Here is a 16,048-nt window from a genome sequence, read left to right as displayed (position 1 = left end):
TCTTTCCTGGCACCAGCTGGCCTGTTTTCTACTGATATAAACGGAAGAAGAGATTGAAATAGTGAAAGAGGGTGATATAAATGAAATACTTATATAAAATACAACTTTTAATAAAAAGTAGCATTTGATGTTGCACAACTATAGATGAGCCTATTAGTATGAGGTCATAATAGTATTGACAGAATAACTTCACAACATTCTTATTTAAAGTAATATTTTTCTGCTGTGTATTTGCTATCTTTTGGTCGAATATTACCCGAGCTCAATAGAAATCAACAAAAGTTAATATTTTACCATAAGCACTTTATTATTGAGGCATATACTTATTTTGTTTAAAATGTTAGCTTTTTAAAGAAGATTTATGATTTTTTTAGTGTGTTTTTATTGCTAGGAAGTGGCTGTCCTGCCAGGAAACTGCTATTCTCAGCTCTACCCACATTGACTAGTAATGAGTGGAAGTGATGTGTGGATAAGAAGCAAATGTGTCTTCTCTGACACATTGTTTTCATCCATTGGCTAAAGGAAAAGGAAGATGCAGATAGAAAATGAAAGAAGATACAATCCCTGAAAGATTAAGGCTTCTTAAGCAGACAGAAGACTAACAGATGGCCAGGTGTGGTGGCTCACCCCTAATCCCAGCACTTGGCGAGGCAAGGTGGGAGGATCGCCTGAGGTTAGGAGTTTGAGACCAGCCTGACCAACATGGTGAAACCCCATCTCTACTAAAAATACAAAAATTAGCTGGGTGTGGTAGCATGCGCCTGTAATCCCAGCTACTCAGGTGGTTGAGGCAGGAGAATCGCTTGAACCCCGGGAAGCAGAGGTTACAGTGAGCCAAGATCGTGCCATTACACTCCAACCTGGGCGACAAGTGAAACTCCTTCTCAAAAAAAAAAAAAAAAAAAAAAAAAAAAAAAAAAAAAAAAAACTTCCAGTTGATTTATTAGGTATTGGCAGAATCTGTTTTCTCCATAGCATAAGAATTCTTGATATACCACCCTTTAGAGGTACTGAACAAAACTGTATATATGTGCTGAAGTCTGGATTTATTTATAAGCTCATTAGAGACTAAGTCATGGCAACACATTATAGTTCTTTATTTTTGTCTAAATTCTTGTTGAGCCGCATCCATCTGTATATGTAATACTGAGTTGCTAACAGCTTCTTTATACTAAGCCACAACTCATTTTACCTGGTGGTTTCATTTGAAATATATGAGCTGTATTATATAACATTCAAATAAGTAATAATTTAATTCAAAGACTGGAAAGAAGAGTCATACAGGCACACTGATAGTCATACAGGCACACCGATAGTGAATTGGAATCTGGCACCTGACACTGATAAACAGGTTGAGCAGATTCAACTAGATCTAGTGCCACTGCACTCCAGTCTGGGCGACAAAGCGAGACTCCATCTCAAAAGAAAAAAAAAAACGCTCACAGACGATGGTGATGTGAGCAAAAAATATATAATTCTAAGCATCTGGAATTTTAGTGTACAACCTGCATTGCCTTAACAGATACATTATCCGGTTTTGATTCTTCAGGCTATGATTCAATCCCCTGGTGAATCAAAACTGAGAGGAGAATAACTTATTTGTTAAGGTAGGAAATGAGGGAAAACATTGCTTTTTTTTCTCCAAATTTCTGGTTTAATAAGAACTTGTTTATTTTGAGAAAAACAGGTCTGAAACATCAGGCTGCTCACAAAAGTAACCCACAGTATCAACCTTAAAAAGCAAATCTTAAGACTATAACACTATTTTTCTAGAGGATGCATTTAACATGCCAACTCATTCACAAAAACACATTGTTGTATTTGTGTTGAACTACCCCACAAATCACACTTATGTGGGGGTGTAGCACACATACTTCTAACTCAAAGCTGCTTTTAGGAGCTACACAACTAAATGAGATTGCTTTTGCTGTTAGGGAAGCAACTACTGAAATTATGTATGAATGAAAAAAACTTTCTGCATAACAAGATAATTTTGGAGACAGTTGATAAAAACCGTACATCCGGCCGGGCACAGTGGCTCATGCCTGTAGTCCAAGCGCTTTGGGAGGCCGAGGCAGGTGGATCACGAGGTCAGGAGTTCAAGACCAGCCTGGCCAACATGGTGAAACGCCGTCTCTACTAAAATTACAAAATAAAATTAGCTGGGCGTGCTGATGCGTGCCTGCAATCCTAGCTACTCCGGAGGCTGAGGCAGGAGAGTTGCTTAACCTGGGAGGTAGAAGTTGCAGTGAGGCAAGATTGCACCACTGCACTCCAGTCTGGGCAACAGAGCAAGACTCCATCTCAGGAAAAAAAAAAAAAAAAATCCCTTTTATTGTTAAATCATAAAGAGGTTTCAAAATGAAAAGCAAAAATTATGGGGTAAGACTTAACAAAACTACTAGGAGTGTCAAAGGAGATGAAAATGGGACTTAGGTGCAGGGCAATATGAATTAACATGGGAAGGACAAGGACAGTGAGCATGTGCTGAAGATACTAGAGGAGATCTGGTAAAAAAAAATGTGATCTTAGAGAAGCACGTAGGTAAACAAATATTGGGATAAGATTTCTAACCCCCACTATGTGCTTAAGAGTCGTTTTTGCCATTGGCACTGACTGTCATCCTCTCCTTAGCCTCTTTTTAATCATCCTCAGTCAACCCCAGTTGGCCATTTCCCGTCTTCATTATCATCATCATCCAGTAGATCCCCCCTCCTCAGCAGAGTCAACTGCGCCCCCCTCAGACTTCACATTAATCTCATTTTTCTTCACTGAGCTCCTGCTCTGTTCCTCTTCTCATTTATCATTCGTCATCTCTACTGCTTGTCTGCTCTGTTCCTTTTATATTTTTCCAGGTTTTCCAGGAGTGAATCCACTTTTTATCTGGGTCAGTTCCTTCTTAATGGCCTAAAGGTCATCTCCTTACAACTTTCCAGACTTGGAAGATCCCTGCTGTCCACTCTTAGAATTGAAGCCACTTTTGCCCCTTCGTGAGGTGTTTTCTGATACACGCTGATGTTTCGAGGGCACTACAGGCTGAGCAATAGGAGGAGAAGGAGGAAAATGTGCTGGGCAATTGTACATCCTTTCAAAATAATCCCACTGAAAGTCACAGTCCAAGTCAAAAGGAGCTGAATAGAGGCGATGGAGAAGGGTGTTCTGTTACTGATCCATACATCTTCGCTGCAGATCATTTCACACCTACTTTTCCTCTGTTCACTTTTGGCTCTGCAGCCAGGTTAATATGTAAAACCTGGCCAGCAATTATTATGCCCTTCTCTCTTCTATAGCAGCCGGGGCATTTCTCTCATTCACCTATTGAACGAAGGCAAAGCCCTTATGAACAGAGCAACCCACAGTTTTGCTGTACGTCGAAAAGATTGCTTCCACATCAGACATCTTGACCACAAGAGTGTTGAGATTTCCAATGAACACATGGGAGTTCATGGAGCGAGGATCTGTTCTGTTGGTAACATTGCTGGCCATTGTGTTTGATAAGGTTTCCACAAAGCCAAAAACAGGAGGAAGGAAGGAGATTCGATTCGATTCTGAGTCTCCTACTCCCAGGTTCTACGTAGAGAAGCTGACTGCTGCTTGAGGTCGGCAATGTAGCCACAACCGCTCAGTCTTCGTCTCTTCACAAAATCAGACCCATTTTTTCTGACCAACATCTCCTCCACTCCCAGCCCCAGGCAATCATCATTCTACTCTATGCTTCTATGAGTTTAAACCTTTTTACACTCTACATAGAAATTATATTATTAAAGTTTTTTTCTGTGTCCTCTTATTTAGCATCATGTTCTCCAGGTTCATCAGTGTTGCTGCAAATAACAAGAGTTCCTTTTTTTTTTTTTTCCCTTAGGGCTGAGTAGCATTCCATTGAGTAGCATACCACATTTTCTTTTTTCATTCACCTGTTGTTGGACACTTAGGTTGATTCCATACCTTAGATATTGTGAGTAATCCATTTCCTTCCTTTTCTCTCATTTGTTTTTATATCTTTTTTCCTTTTTTTTTTTAATATTCAGGAGTATTTTATTTTTAAGATATAAATTATGAATGTTAAATGCCTTCATTTGAGCTTCATTTGGGTCATTAGCTGTGTTCCCAGGGGAAACTATTTTAATTCCTTGGTGTAAGAATTACAGAAAGAAGAGAGAAACACGAAGGGTGGCTTGACAGTCAACAGGGACAGGTTTATTTTGAATAAACCTAGAGAGGCAGCTGGCTGAGCTAGGTCAGAGCCACATTCTTTTACAGACTAAAAATTTTTAAGGATTCAGGGTGGGAGAGTTTATTGGAGGCTTGGACTGCTTCTGTGTCTCTTTGTTGTGCTTATCTGGGAGGGAGAGTTGTGTGTCTGTTCCCATACATCTTTCTGCAGCTGCAGGCATATCCCCCCAGTCTGCTTTTAGCTTCCCTATCTTAGTGCACCCGAAGGGGAAAGAATGTGCTTATTAAGGCCCACTGTGTTACTGGGGCCCATTGTATGAGGGTGAAGTTTGGCAGTTACTCAAGAGACTTTACCCCCACCTCCCTCTGTGCCCAAGCTGGCTGTTTTTGTTTTTGTTTTCTTTGAGAGGGAGTCTTGCTGTGTCACCCAGGCTGGAGTGCAATGGCGTGGTCTCCGCTCACTGCAACCTCCACCTCCTGGGTTCAAGCTATTCTCCTGCCTCAGCCTCCCGAGCAGGTGCGTGCGCCACACCCAGCTAATTTTTTTGTGTTTTTGGTAGAGATGGGGTTTTGCTATGATAGCCAGGCTGGTCTCGAACTCCTGACCTCGTGATCCGCCCGCCTCGGCCTTCCAAAGTGTTGGGATTACAGGCGTGAGCCAGTGTGCGCACCCTGAGCTGTCTTACCTGTATTTTACCGTCTGCTCTTTCTGGCTGCTTGTAGTTAGAAGAGAAGTGATTTGCTTGAAATGCATGAGGCTAGAAAGGGAGCTAGAACTTAAAGTGGCGGTGTTTGTCTGAGTTGACGGTGCTCCTGCTGTATCACTTGGAGCTTCAATCTTCATTATTAATAAAAAGTACTATTCCCCCAGGACTGTTTTAATTCATACATGGTAGCTGTAAGTATTTTTCACTGAAAGCTTTGTCTGAAAATATTATAGTAAATATTTAAAAATAAGAACAAAATCATTTATATTTCAAAGATCCTTTATTATAGTTTAGTGGGTATATTTTGTCATAGTTAATGTATTTATTTTTTCCAAAAAATGCCAAAATAAAAATGTTATTATTTTTTCTGGAATAGCAGACTAAGAATTTCTACATTGTGACTTTGCTAATTTTTGCATATGGTGTTAATTGCTACCTTTGAATTTAGGTTGAATTTTAAACCCACTGTTGTTTTGTGTAATATTTGATTCTTTTGGGAAATCACATATATTAAATATGGACTGTTTGGGGTAACTTAATTTCTGCTTTCTTTCTGTTATTAAATCTGGAACTTTAGAAATGACTAGGATTCAAATAAAGTTGATTTGATTTGGAATCCAGCAACAGAAAATCACAGAAAAAACTGAAGGACACAGCTACTGGATAGTGCCTTTCAGTGAGATATATACATGAAACAGAGTTCAGTGAAATTTATAAAATTATTGCAAGTTTATCGAATTTAGAAACTAATTGCCTACAATATATTAGGCACTTGTCTTAGTTTGTCTATGGATTCCTTAGCTTGAGAAAGCTGACATTCATGAAAATATTGCTACTGTAATAAACTTTGGAACAAATATTTGTGTGCTAGTAAATATTCGCCTTACTTCTTAAATACCTGTCATCCTGGTTCAGTCCTTTTGGCACAACTCTTTATAATTCCAGAGACTTTCACCAATGTTCATTTTATGTTTATTTTTACATAGTAAGCTTCACAATTGACCATCATTATATTGGGATGCTCCAGGCAATTCCTGAGCCTCAGAGCTGAACATTCTACCTCATCCATCTCATTTCACATGCTCTGTTGTGTTTCTCTCACTCCATATTTGAGCCTTAATGAGGCCTCAGTTTGGACGAACCAGAGGAATGGGTTGCCATATATGTTGGGTTGAGAATCAGGATCTTTTTGAGAATAAAGACTTTACATTTGTTATTCCTAGTACAAAGTAGTATTTTTAAGATGCAGACTTTTTTTTTTTTTTGAGGCGGAGTCTTGCTCTGTCGCCCAGGCTGGAGTCCATTGGCGTGATCTAAGTTCACTGCAGCCTCTGCCTCCTGGGTTCCAGCTATTCTCCTGCCTCAGTCTCCCGAGTAGACTAGCTGGGATTACAGGCATGCGCCACCATGCCCGGCTAATTTTTGTATTTTTTTTTTTTAGTAGAGACGGGTTTTCACCATGTTAGCCAGGCTGTTCTCGAACTCCTGACCTCAGGTGATCCGCCCACCTCAGCCTCCCAAAGTGCTGGGATTACAGGTGTGAGCCACCGTGCCCGGCCAACAGGTTTTAGTCAAATGAAATATACATGATTTTATCAGTATGCCCATATGGTAAAAATAACTGTTATCAAGTTCATCAAATGTTCTGCTTTAGACTCTCCCAACACAAAGATCAATATATATGAATTGGATGCTAGTTTTGTTTTTTAGTGTAGGTTATTGTAAGATTTTTTTTCTATTTTATGCTGATGTTAAGCTACACAAAGCTTACCAAAAGGTTTATTTTATCATATTTATTTTTTTACGAAAAGTTCCAACACTTAAATATTGAAAGTGATATTCTGGATTCCCATTTTCCAGGTGATGCAGTTTGCATTTATTAGTACTACCTTTCAGTTTTTCCTTATGTGGTGCAAGATTGTAAAAATGCCTTCCAGCTGATTTCTTAGGTAACAGTAGAATCTGTTTTCTCAGACAGCATAAGAATTCTTGATACACCAACTTTAAAGGTATTGAACACAACTGGATAAATATGATGATATCTGGATTTATCTATAAACTCATTAGAGGCTGACTCATGGCAACACATGTTATAGTTCAATATTTTTGTTTAAATTGTTGAGCCACATCCATCTATATATGTAACACTAAGACTGTAACAGCTTCTTTATACTAAGCCAGAATTCATTTTACATGGTGATTTTATTTGAAGTGTATGAGCTGTATTATATAACTTTCAAATGAGTAATACAAATGTAATTCAAAGAATATGGAAAGAAGAGTCATACAGGCACACTGACAGTGAATTGGAATCTGGCAGGGGACAATGATTAACAGGTTGTGCAGATTCAACTGGACCTAATAGGTTTGATTTATGAAATATTTATGTCTATCACTGTAGTTAAAAATTGAGATATTATATAAATATACTGTTTAAATAATTTTGATTACAATATTTGGTGTTTTGAGTACCAGTATTCATACAGTATGGCAAATTCAGGCTTATTGTATAAAATGGTAAAATAGTATTTTACTTTTTGTAAAATGCAAAATGGTATTTTACATTTTTTGACTATTTTGGCATTTTATAAAATAAGCCAACATTTTTGGAGACATTTTTAAAGAAGCCAATCTTTTCTAAAATAAAATCACATCAAAAACTAGACATAAATGTCATACATCGTTTGCTGAATCCTACAGTAATCTGTAAAGTTTGTGTACATCAATGTTAGATTACCTAAAACATAATAAAGTTTGTACTTTACGTTATATTTAATATACAAAAGTCCAAAATATATCCACACAGACAAAAATTGGGGCTGCCACTTTAAAAAACGAATGTTCTTCTGGGTATGGTGGCTCATCCCTGTAAGCCGAGCACTTTGGAAGGCCGAGGCAGGAGGATCACTTGAGGTCAGTAGTTTGAGACCAGCCCAGCCAACATGATGAAACCCTGTGTCTACTAAAAATACAAAAATTAGCTGGGAGTGGCGGCAGGCACCAGTAATCCCAGTTACTCGGAAGGCTGAGGCAGGAGAATCGCTTGAACCCCAGAGGCGGAGGTTCTCGTGAGCGGAGATCTCGTCACTGCAGTCCAGCCAGGGCAATAGGGCAACAACTCCATCCCAAAATAAATTAAATTTAAAAACCAAAGGTTTTAGCACAATAAAGAACGTTAAAATGTAAACTATGACAGTTTGGATTAAAAGTATGATAAATGACTTTATTTGCACTTGTGTTAAGAATCACCTTTTTTTTTTTTTTTTTGGAACACACTGGAAATGCTGCGGTGGTAACTTCCTGGGTGATGACTGGGATGGTATTTACTATCCTAGGGATGGTGGGGTCCAGTGGACCAGAATTGTTAGCACCTCACTGCTGTCCTTTCTCTCCCTAAGATTCGTTTCTCAGACTCCATCATCAACTCCGTTTCTATCGTGGCGTGAACGGTTTTTCCCTGCTTTAGCATCTAACTTTGATTTCTGCTAATTTTCGTTGATAGTTTGTTTTTCTTGTCCATCTCTGGTGCTGGCTTTGCTGTTCCACTTTGAGGAGTTCCGGCAGCTTCACCCTCAGCTACTCCAACAGTCCTTCCGTTTGGCTCAAACTCTTGCAGTTCTCTCGGTTCTTCTGTTCCTGGAGTCTGAGATTCGTCAGCAGAGCCTGGTTTTCAGGGACCATGGCTACCACCTCCTCCCGCCTGCGGGGCGGCTCCTGCACTTCTGGTGGGCGCTGGTCCCAGCCGCGGCCCAGCCAAGCACAACAGGAACCGCAGCAGCAGCCGGAACGCCCGCCCCCGGGGTCGCCCAGGCCAGGGACGCCTCGTCTGTAACCCTGGGTCGAGGCCCAGATCGCTGCCCAGAAAGCCATGTCAACTAGAGCATTTCCCACAGCTGGGCGAGCCCTCCTCAACCTGCGGAGCCAGTTCCTGCTACCAGCTTCATGCTGCCACCTCCCCTTTCATTAGAGGGACGCACAGGAAGACATAAGGGCACAGACACACAGTGGAAGAGTCCAGGGGAAGAAGGAGGGGCGGGGCCGGCAGCTTCAGGCCCAGGGCATTGCGGCGCGCCTCATGCTTAAGCAGACCGCCACTGCCACCGCGAGGAGGACAGAGGGGCCCAGGCTCCCCCAGGCAGCCTCCCTCTGCGCCAGGAGAGGAGAAAACTGTTTCCTAAAAAGAAGCACAGGGTAGAACTTGCAGATTTGACCCAATTAAGTTTTCATCCTTTTTATCTCTTTTCGCTCTTTTTGCCTTTTCCTTTCAAATTATGCTCACCTGAAGTCAGATTTCATGTTCCATCTTCATGTGGCAATTTACATGTAATTGTAATGGTCACAACTTAAAAAATTTTTTTTTTTTTAAATTTGGAGACGGAGTCTCACACTGTCACCCAGTCTGGTGTACAGTGTCACGATCTCAGCTCACTGCAACCTCCGACTCCCGGGTTCAAGCAATTCTCAGGCCTCAGCCTCCTGAGTAGCTAGGATTACAGGCATGCGCCACCACGCCCGGCTAATTTTTGTGTTTTTAGTAGAGATGGGGTTTTGCCATGTTGTTCAGGCTGGTCTCAGATTCCTGGCCTCAAGTGATCCGCCCACCTTGGCCTCCCAAAGTGCTAGGATTACAGAAAAATTTCAATTTATTTTACCCAAGAGTGCTGGGTTAACATTAAACTTTTAATAGTGCTGACTGCTACAGTTTATTACCCTTTGATTCTATTAACTAAGCTATAGTAACTAATAATAATGTCAATTTGCATAACTTGACAGTTTACAAAGAGCATATAATTATTCATTTAACCAATAAATGTGTGTTGAGCACACACAATGTGCCATCCTTTTTGCTAGTCTTAGGAAATAAAATGAAGAAAGTATTGGTCTCTACTCTCATAAAACTTTGTCCGGCTTCATGAAACCCTCACACACTCCTGAGAAGTGGATACCTCTGAAGTCTCTTATTAACCTCCTATCCAAAGTAACCACTATCTGAATTTTGTGTTAATTTTTGCAATTTTATCTATAAACCATATACATTTTAGTGTTGCCTGTTTTTTGCGTTTATATAAATGTTACCATTTTGTATCTGTGACTTACTTTATAATTTTTTATTTCATGTTGCTTAGCATAGCTGTAGTTGTCCATTTTCACAGCTGCATAGTATAAATATACATCAATTTATAAATCAATCTTATTGCCAGTGAATATTTGTGAATTCCAATTACTCCATATTTTTACCAACTCTTTGAATTACTAGACATAATTTTTGACAAAATGGTGAATTAGAAAGGTGTATCATTTATAGTTTTAATTAGCATTTTCATAGTTACCAATGAAGTTGGAATTTTTCGTAAGTTTATTGATCATTTGTATTCCAAGACTTTCCATCTCTCCTATATTTAATGTCTTTTTCTTATTTAATTCATACAGTCTGTTTATATATATATATATAATAATAATAATTATTTTTGAGACGAAGTTTCTCTCCTGTTGCCCAGGCTGGACTGCAATGGTGCAATCTTGGCTCACTGCAGCGTCCGCCTCCTGGGTTCAAGTGATTCTCCTGCCTCAGCCTCCCAAGTAGCTGGGATTACAGGAGCACACCACCACACCTGGCTAATTTTTCTGTATTTTTAGTAGAGATGGGGTTTCACCACGTTGGCCAGGCTGGTCTTGAACTCCTTACCTCAGGTGATCCACTGGCCTCGGCCTCCCAAAGTCCTGAGATTACAGGTGTGAGCCACCATGCCCAGTCTGTAATATATATTTTTAAAATACCAATCTTTTGTAATATGTCTTTTAAAAATATTTTCTCCCAATTGTGCTTTGCCTTTGCATCATCTGTAGTAAAACGTTTATGTTATTAATAATCAGAAGTTTAGGCCGGGCGCGGTGGCTCAAGCCTGTAATCCCAGCACTTTGGGAGGCCGAGACGGGCGGATCACGAGGTCAGGAGATCGAGACCATCCTGGCTAACCCGCTGAAACCCCGTCTCTACTAAAAAAAAATACAAAAAACTAGCTGGGCGAGGTGGCGGGCGCCTGTAGTTCCAGCTACTCGGGAGGCTGAGGCAGGAGAATGGTGTAAACCCGGGAGGCGGAGCTTGCAGTGAGCTGAGATCAGGCCACTGCACTCCAGCCTGGGCGACAGAGCTAGACTCTGTCTCAAAAAATAATAATAATAATAATAATAATCAAAAGTTTAAAATTGATATAGTCTAACATATTTTATGCATTATTTTTATCTTGTGCCATGTTTAGAAAATTTTTACCCCAGTTATAATATTTTCCTGTATTTTCTCCTAAAAGTTTTAATTTCTTAATCTATGTGAACAATTTTTTTGTGTGAGTTGCTCTTCAGGTATCCAATCTACCTAAGTAGAACCAATTGTTTAGGTACTAGTTTATTGACTAATTCTTCTTTGCAAGTATAATTGTATAACTAATTTCTCATTTTAATCTGTTGACTGGGACCACAGATGCAATAGGTAACAAAAATGTTTACAGCAGCATCATTATCATGTTTATGACATTTAAAAACAAGCTTTTAATAGTTTATGTACATTTACTGTAGTTTATTTTAGATACCCTGTATATTTACAAAATAAAATAATATCTTTTATTTCTAGTTTGCTAGAAGGCTTTTACCGAGCTGTTTTCTGTTCCTATTTTATATACACATATAGATTTTACAGTGTTCAACTTATCCTGTACTCCTGAGATAGTCTTAGTCATGGTTTTACTTATTTTATACTGAATGTGAAAGGAAATTAAATTTTGGGACCCCAAACTCATTTAGTTGAAGGGAAAAGTCAAGCTGGGAACTGGGTCTCACAAATCAGTCTCCCCCTTTTGGTTCCTAAATAAGATGGTTACAAGATGAAAAGCTACACACCTCCCCCATATTTTGCACACAAGAAATTTCCTGGTGAGATCTTAAAACTTCACCATGGCAGTGCAACTTGGTAACTTATCTTTACAGGTGCAGTCACCCTGGCCCGCCAGACACAAATGCGTATCTGATTTTTTTCCTACCCCATTTTGTCTGTTATGTAAAATGCAGATTCCCCACATTTTTCCTCTGTCCCCTTTTGTTTATGGAAAAAACTGTGCTTCTCAATATCCCACCCTTTCCCCTTTAAATTTGGAGCCCTCAAAATCATTTTCAGAAAAAGGCATAGACCTGTCTCCTGGGTGTGTCCTTAACTTTGGCAAATAAATCTCCTAAAATGATTGAGATGTGTCTCGTTGTTTACTTCAACTGACATCTGGCAACCACAGAGGGATCCTGACTGAAAGTGACCTGGCCTGTGGCAGTTCACCTTTCAGTGCTTGGTACCAGCTTGGGCACCTTATACCCCGAACCGACAGGACAATTTGCAGAAGTCTGGGACTTCTTTTCTCCAAGGATCCCTGATTTTCCCATGTTTTTCAGCTGGGAGTCTGAGGTTTATTTGCTGTTAAAAAAACCTTTTTTGGTGGGAGTTTTTCCATCAAGGAAGGTGAGCTCATTTGCTTCTGCGTCGGGCAGAGAGTCATCTCCAGCATGGGCCACATCAGTAGGTAAGAAACTGGTTTGGGATTCGGCTTTGCAAATTCCCTTCCCTTCCCTCCCCTCCCCTCCCCTCCCCTCCCCTCCCCTTCTGCCTTGCAAATTCCCTTCCCTTCTGCCTTGCAAATTCCCTTCCCTTCTGCCTTGTAAATTCCCTCCCCTCCCCTCCCTTCCCCTTTCCTCCCCTCCCCTTTCCTTTCCTTTCGTTCTTTCTCCCTCTTCTTTCTTTTTTGTTGTTGAACTTTTTTTTTTTTTTTTTTTTTTTGAGATAGACTCTCACTCTCTTGCCCAGGCTTGAGTGCAGTGGGGCAATCTGGGCTCACTGCAATCTCTGCCTCCCAGGTTGAAGCGATTCTCTTGCCTCAACCTCCCCAGCAGCTGGAATTACAGGCGCATGCCACCACGTCTGGCTTTTTTTTTTTTTTTTTTGAGACAGAGTCTCGCTCTGTGGCCCAGGCTGGAGTGCAATGGTGCAATTTCGGCTCACTGCAACCTCCACTTCCTAGGTTCAAGCAATTCTCCTGCTTCAGCCTCCTGAGTAGCTGGGACTACAGGCGCACATCACCATGCCCGGATAAGTTTTGTATTTTTATTTTTAGTAGAGACGGGTTTTGCCATGTTGGCCAAACTGGTCTCGAACTCCTGACCCCGTGATCTGCCCGCCTCAGCCTCTCAAAGTGCTGAGATTACAGGTGTGAGCCATTGTGCCTGGCTTAATTTTTGTATTTTTAGTAGAGACAGGGTTTCACCATATTGACCAGGATGGTTTCGATCCCTTGACCTCGTGATCTGCCCGCCTCAGCCTCCCAAACTACTGGGATTACAGGCATGAGCCACCACACCCAGCTGCAAATTCTTTTAAATGACTAAAATAGCATTAACCACCAGCTGGTGTTAATTTCCTGCCTACACTTAGAGCACTCAGAAACTGTATATTTTGTGTGATCATTGTTAGTTACGTTTAACTTTTTTTTTTTTTTTTTGGTGTGTGTTGTATATGTGTGCGTTTTGGTCCTTTCTCTTATCAGATCTGACCAACTTTGAACCTCTAGCTCATGAGTTTGTAATCTTCCACTCTGAAGAAATAGAGCATCTTGCTCCCCTCAGCCTTTTGGGGCATTCTCAGATGACTGGGAATCATGTGAGGGTGTCCAGGAGAGATGCTCCCTAAAACGTGCAGATGTTCTAAATAGGTTTTCCCTTTCAGAAGAACATATTCAGGATCCAACCTCATCCAGCAGGGGCATATAATGAGCCAAACCCTACTGCACCTTGAGCCCCTGACACACTGGTGCCAACTAGCTTTGACATAGGTGGGCTGAACCAGTTCAGAGGGTAACGGCCCTGAAAAGCTAGGTCTGAAAGCAGCACATTTTGGGTTTGACACACGTCTCTACTTGATCAAATCCGAAGAGGAGCTCTAAATTATGGGGAACGAGGCCTCTAAGACCCCGGGTGCTGCAGAAAATAAGGTTCTGCCTTTAGAAACTCTGCTGGGTATATGCAAAATGCTTATGGTAAATTGCCATGCAAATATTTAACCAAGTGGACCACTACAAAGCAGATTCTAAATTCCAATGGCCTAAATGGAGATCTTTTGAGATACCTAAATTAGTGTACCTGTGAACCAGGATGAAAAATTCAGCCACAAATCTTAAGTGGCCAGAATGGGAGTTATTTTTACTGGTATTTGGAGAGTAGCAAAAGGGGCAGATTGCCTCACCTCCCTACAGGAGGCGAACAAGCAACTTAGAAATACTAATCAAAAACTCTCTCATCTTATCGCTCTCTTTAAAAAAAAAAACTCAAAATCCCTTACTTCCCCCTTGGCACCACCCCCTCCTCCACCTACAGTCCCACTCTACCCTGTCCTCTCTGAACTTCCCAGACCAGACCTGTCCCTTCTTCTCCTGCATGTTTCACACTTGCTCAACAGAAGGCAATCCGGAATCTGACTTAAAAGTCCTCCCTGAAAGCCCCAGTGGCAGTGTCTCATCTGGAAGATGTAAAAAAGAAGGACCTTCTCTCGTGATTGCCTCATTTCAGGAACAATCAGTAACAGGTAGGGGAACCCAGGTTATTATCTACTAACCTTGGTCAAAGACTGAATTATGAAGCATATTTTAAAAATTCCTGCCAGGGTGCGGTGGTTCATGTCTGTAATCCTAGCACTTTGGGAGGTTGAGGTGGGTGGATCACCTTAGCTCAGGAGTTCGAGACCACCCTGGGCAACATGGTGAAATCTTATCTCTACTAAAATACAAAAAATTAGCTGGGCGTGGTGGCATGTGTCTGTAGTCCCAGCTGCTCAGGAGGCTGAGGCACGAGAATCACTTAAGCCCAGGAGGTGGAGGTGGCAGTGAGCTGAGATCGCTCCACTGCACTCCCGCTTGGGCTACAGAGTGAGACTCCATGTCAAAAAAAAAAAAAAAAGAAAAAAAAATTCCTGACCCCCATAAAAGTTCCAATCAGGTGTGCCCAAGAATTTGAGCTCATTAGCAGAACCTATGACCCAGGTCATTCAGACCTTTATCTGCTAGTTCACATGTTGGTCTCAGAAGCTAAAGGTAAAGAATGGCTGGAAAAAAGCACAATGGTCAGACCCTATAGCTGATTTGGCCCCTGAAGGTCCAACAGAGCCACAACAACCAGCCCCCAAAATCCAGAAGACAGGCGTAAAGATGCATGGGAATGAGCGATTGCTCTGTTAAATGTTATTCCTTCAGTGTTCCAAAGGGTTGTGGTTTGGAATAAAATCCAACAATGCCACCAGAACCCAAATAAATCAGTTTTAGATTATTTCACACATTTTGATAAAACTTTAAGACAATATTGTGGGATGTGAGCTGATTGCTTTGAAAACAATAAAATGATACATTATTAAATGTAAATTTCTTAAATGGAGTAGATGATGATTTAACCAGCCTTGTAAAATGCCACATAAGAAACTGGGCCACAGTAAGAACTAGTGAACTAGTTAACTCTTCTGTTTTTCTTTTTTTATCATAGTGTGGGAAAATTGGTCAGCTAAGTTAACTAGCGAGTTAACTAGCTAAGTTAACTGCACGAGTTCTTGGATCTCGTGCAAGAAAGGATTAAGGGAGAGTCTGCAATGCAAAGTGAAAGCAAGTTTATTAAGAAAGTAAAGGAATAAAAGAATGGCTACTCCATAGAGCAGCCCTGAGGGCTGCTGGTTGTCCATTTTTATGGTTATTTCTTGAAGATATGCTAAACAAGGAGAAGATTATTCATGCCTCCCCTTTTTAGACCATACAGGGTAACTTTCTGATGTTGCCATGGCATTTGTAAACTTCATGGCACTGGTGGGAGTGTAGCAGTGAGGATGACCAGAGGTCACTCTTGTCGCCATTTTGGTTTTGTTGGGTTATGGCTAGCTTGTTTACTGAAAACTCTTTTATCAGCAAGGTCTTAATGATCTGTATTTTGTGGTAGCTTCCTATCTCATCCTGTGACTTAGAATGCCTTAACCATCTGGGAATGCAACCCAGTAGGTTTCAGCCTCATTTTACCCAGCTCCTATTCAAGATGGAGTTGCTCTGGTTCACACACCTCTGATATTTACCCCCTCCCTTTTATAAGAGAACCGTTAGCCCTAA

General features: G+C 40.8%; 1 protein-coding gene and 1 pseudogene across 2 annotated transcripts in view; one reads left to right on the top strand and one right to left on the bottom strand.

The window, feature by feature from the left end:
• ZNF680 (zinc finger protein 680) overlaps positions 1–13,605 on the top strand; it is a 74,647-nt gene extending 61,042 nt beyond the window's left edge. The window contains exons 5-6 of one of the 2 annotated variants that reach the window (XR_004057999.1): positions 12,315–12,442; positions 13,460–13,605. The gene's annotated coding sequence lies outside the window, so the exon portion shown is untranslated. Of the gene's footprint in view, positions 1–3,290; positions 3,379–12,314; positions 12,443–13,459 lie in introns of those variants that run through there. The other variant, XR_004058000.1, reaches the window with a different exon arrangement.
• On the bottom strand, positions 2,588–3,498 carry LOC104659335 (annotated as a pseudogene).
• Positions 13,606–16,048: the final 2,443 nt, after the last annotated feature.

Source organism: Rhinopithecus roxellana, chromosome 6 (genome assembly GCF_007565055.1).
Source record: "Rhinopithecus roxellana isolate Shanxi Qingling chromosome 6, ASM756505v1, whole genome shotgun sequence".
Lineage (NCBI taxonomy): Eukaryota > Metazoa > Chordata > Mammalia > Primates > Cercopithecidae > Rhinopithecus > Rhinopithecus roxellana.
The sequence above is the reverse complement of the archived record's forward strand: the minus strand, read 5'-3'. Positions and strand labels throughout refer to the sequence as shown.